Genomic DNA, 5,112 nt, shown 5'->3' on the forward strand with positions numbered 1-5,112 from the left:
TAATTACTACAAATTATAAAATTTATTAGTCTCCTAACACTTTTCGTATATAAATATAAATATTATTTAACTCATTTTACTGTATATTTTGTATTTTATATTATAATATATATTTTATATTAATAACTGATTTTTATAATTGATTTTAGTATACATTTAATATAATTGTTCCAAAACAGTATAATTCTATTTTTTTTATAAATTAGAACTCGAATATTTTTTATTTTAATAAAATTTTTATGCTTTTGAAAGTGCATCTTCTAGAACATATTACTCCACTATATAAACCCCTATTGGTTGTGTATTTTAACACGAAAAAAAAAAAGAGAATGATTAACTTTGTACCCAGAGAGATGATCATTCAAGAGCCCTTCCAATATTATGTTGTGTTTCGTGGAAGAGTTCCAGGGATGTATAATTCATGGGAAGAAGCTAGTAACCAGGTGATTGAGTATCCTGGTTATTCATACAAAGGATTCAATAACTGGTTTGACGCTCATAATGAATGGATGAATCACTTAATTAGGAAAATACGTGAGAGACACCACCATGGAAGTCCTATTAGTGTGGTTGCTGTACCATCTATGCATCCCAATGGCGGTGGTAAGAAAAGGATTGTTTTGAAACTAGTACAAATGGAGTGTGAACTGTGTACGCTTGAGAAACAAAATGAAGCTCTTCACCAACTTGTTGATGGTCTCAGGGATTGTCTTGTGAAGCACAATTTAGCGTACAAGTTGGATGATTAGTAGTAGGAGGATGGTGGGGTTTAGTTTATGTCATTTATTTGTCTGTCTTTGTTTTTTCTTTTAATTTGAATTACTTTTCATGTTTTGTGTTTGTGATCTTGTTTTCTTGTCAAAAGTCATGTCTTCTTAGCGAGTTTTGGGTCATTTATGTCATATCTCTTGTTTGAGTATTTGCATTTGATAATAAATTATTGAATTTAGATTTAGAAGAATTGACTCTCTAATAGTAATTTATAACAATTGATATGATAGTTATAAAATTTTGAGAGGATTTAAAAAATATAACTAAAAAAAATCATATTATTTGACAATTTTTTTAATTTAATAACATTGTTTATTATCATCTCATATTTTCACTCTTTTTCATTTTGTTTCATCTCTAACGAGATCTGTAACAATCTTCATTACAACACTCTATCTTTATCTATGAATATTTATGAATCAGATCATTTCAATTTATAAATTTACAATATTTATTCGATCTGTAATTTGCAGATATAATCTAATTCACATGATAATCAGATTTGATCCAATCCATACTCTAATAATATCAAATCACGAATATCATAGTTGTATTTATAGATCAATTCTCAAATTTATGGATCAAATCATTTCAATTCGTAAATTTACAGTATTTATCTGTATTCGATCTGTAATTCGCAGATATAATCCAATTCACATGATAATCAGATTTGATCCAATTCACACTCTAATAATATCAAATTGCGAATATCACAGTTGTATTTATAGATCAATTCTCAAATCTGCACTTAATAAACAATATATATATATATATATATATTATAGTTTTACAAACATTAATTTCTCTCTTCTTTTTCATACAATGTAGCCTTTCATTCTCATCCAAACAAAGTCACGCCACTCCTATCCTTGGATAAACATTGATGTTTAATTTTGGAGTGAACTATCAATTCAATCTGATCTCTGTATATTTTTCAGATTGATAATTCGATTCCTCAAAATAAACGTTTTACTTTGGACTCTATCCTTTATTCCGTGACACAACGCGGTCTATGTAGGTGTTTTTCCGTTAAGTCCTAACAGAAAATAATAATGTGTCAGGTTATATAGTTGAGCTATTACATCATACTTGCTAACGTGGTCCTTATATGCCAAGGTGGACAATCAGAGATGAACAGAGACCTACTTGTCTCTAAATTTAAATTGGTTACCGATTTATTTGTCATTATTCTTTAAACAATATTTTTTTTCAAATTATTTTTATATTCGTTATATATTAATATTCTTTTTTCAATAAATTATTTAAATTTAAAAATATCATTTATAGAAACTAATAATTACATTACTTGATATATAGTAAAAGTTTTTGGAGTAACAACAAACTTAATTTTTTTATCTCTTTAAACTATATTAATAATTTCATTTGATATCTTTGCACAGTTGCACTAAAATACATTATCAGCAGGCTACTAATACTAAATGAAATAAAACATAATAAATAGAGAGAGAAAGAGAATATTTATAAACTCAACAAACTTAAAGCATCAAATAATATTATTAATTTATTAATAATACATATTGTCATAAGGTTACAGATCGATGACGATTTATCAATATAAGAATAATGTAAATTAATTAAAATTTTGCGTATATTAAAACTTAATTACTTACATAGTATAACTAATAATTAAAATTATTTATTTAGTTTCATAATAAATGCTATTTTTTAATTTGAATAATTAGTTTGTACTTATTATACCATATATTCAATAATTTATTGAAAAAAGAATATTAATATAATGAATAAAAAAATAATTAGCAAAAGATATTGTTTAAAGAATAAGGACGAATAAATTCCTAACTAATTTGAATTTAGAGACAATTAGGCGTCTACCCATTTTTTATTGTCCACGTTGGCACTTGAGGACTACCTCAGCAAGCATGGCATGACAGCTCAACCATGTAACCTGACAAGTCATTGTTTTCTGTCAGGACTTAATGAAAAAATACTCACAGGGTCCACGTTGTGTCACGAAAATAGAAAACAGGGGCCGAAGTGAAATGTTTTTATTTTAAAGGATCGCGTTGTCATTTTGAAAAATGAACAGGATTGGATTGGTGGTTCACTCTTTAATTTTGTTTGAGGGTTCTAATTTTGAGATTTTTTTTTCAATTTTATTGATTTATTTTTCATCATTTTTAATTTATTTTATTAATGTCAAAGTCGACTACCAATCCGATTCGATTCGAAAATTGTCAAATCGTATTGAATCCTAAGATAAAAAAACCTCAATATCCGATCTGATCCGATTTGTAAACTTAAGTGCATATCAAATTGCGAATTCACCTAAATCCAACCTAATTCAATCCATGAATACCCCTTCTTACATTATAAACTTCATCTTCCTCTCATTTCAATGTGTATCAGTATACTCTACACATTTACACCTCCTTTACTCTACCACCACCACTGTCATCACCACCACCACCTTTCTCACCTCTACCTCCACTCTTCACCCTCACCGTCACCTTATTATACCACTATTCACTCTACTTCCATTATCTCGTTGTCACGACCTACCTTAGCCTTTACCTCCATTTATGTCTTCGTAATTGCACACCTTTGTCCTCATTATTGCTTAATTAATGGAGCATAATAAACAAGCAAGGCCTTCACCCTTTCCATATTTTGGGGTTTGCCCATTTATGCATATTCCCCTCCAAACTATGTCATTCATCTTCTCTTCCATTGTCATCGTTGGAGCCATCTCCAATTGAATCGAAATCCCGAGTCATTATTGTCGTTAGTGATGCAATGGCTAATGTGGCTGTAACTCTAACTATGGTTGTGGTTCTGGTTTGCAAGTTGGGTAATCGAATCAAATTTATTAGCTATGGTGGCAAAAGAGTGAAGGTCATGGGTTTGACAAATGGTGGATTTATTTTTTTATTTTTTTATGTGTATTTTATAAATATGAGGGAGTACATTATTGTAGAGATTGGTAAATTTGAGGATTGCAAAGGGAAGCAATGCAAATGATAGTGGTGATTGTAATTTCGGTTTTGTTATGGTTGTGAATGATGGATTGTTATTAAGAGTGAGGGTGAGGAGGAGAAAGTGGAAGTAGAGATGAAGCAGGGCCGAGTTGGGGCAAGGGTGGTTGTTGTGGACAGTATATGCTCGTATCAAGATCCAACAAGGAGGTCCAAGGCCTTTTTCGTTGTTAAGGCTGCGTTTGTTTGTAAGTACAACATTGAGATAAGGATAAACATAAAATTTTGTTTAGTAGATGAGATGTGGATAGAAATGTTATGTTCAGAAATATGAATTAGTATATTTTGTGTCTATTCTAACAGAAAAGACATAAAGACATTAACAAGTGATACAATTTATTTTTTATTTTTTATTAAAAATATGATAATAAATTAAACTTTCATAATTTATTTTATTTTATTACAAAACAAAATACAAGACTACTAATTTTTTTATTTCTATCTTTTGTGTCTTATTTTCAGTATTTTGTCTTATCTTATTCTTATAACCAAATGCAACCTAGGGTCTATTGCTTCTTTTGAGAGAATTCTAACATGGAGAGGCTCAATAAAAATCCGAGGGGTGTCTGGATGACTTAGATTCAGATAGTCCTAGTGGCCCAATTCACATGAACCAAGTATGCTCCTAAAGCTATTGTCCTGTTACCTAACCCTATTTGAAAAGCATACTAGAGGCTGATAGGGTGGAACTCAAAGATAATAAGTAGAGGAAGAAATGTGGTATGTATTTAATTGAAGAAATTTACAAGTAATTGGTGAGTGAAGAGCATATACGAGATTCATGAGTAAAAATGAGAAATAAAAGAAATAGTGCCGCAGAATGATGCAGAAGGGTATAGTAACTCCTCAATTACTCCAAGCATACGCAGTACCTGAAGAATTGAAAAAAAAACTATAGATGAGAAAGGGAACAAAGGGAAAAGAAAATTATACCAGCAATCACTGCTTCTCATAACCAACCAGCCTCTTGCTATTAATTCTCTCTCTAGTGCTCCTTCTTGGGCCCATATCATGCTGATTGAATGCCAACTGTCTTTCTATTGTAACAATATTTTTTTCTGAGGTTGCAAGTTTTTCAATTACATGCTCTTCCTCATTCATGTGCCTAACATTACTCTCCCCATCAAGAGCAAGCTTGTCCTCAAGGTTGAATATGGGAAAGAGCTTGAGAAATTGATCAACATCTTCCCAACTCGTTTCTGTGGCAGCACCGTATCCCCACTGAATTTTCCAATGCAAAGCTTCCTTGTCACCACGCAAGATAGAGTGTTGGGATAAAATCCAAGAAGTCTCTAAGATTGATCTGAGCTCCGTTGTAGTTAAAGGC

The sequence above is a fragment of the Arachis duranensis genome, chromosome 6 (assembly GCF_000817695.3).
Source record: "Arachis duranensis cultivar V14167 chromosome 6, aradu.V14167.gnm2.J7QH, whole genome shotgun sequence".
Lineage (NCBI taxonomy): Eukaryota > Viridiplantae > Streptophyta > Magnoliopsida > Fabales > Fabaceae > Arachis > Arachis duranensis.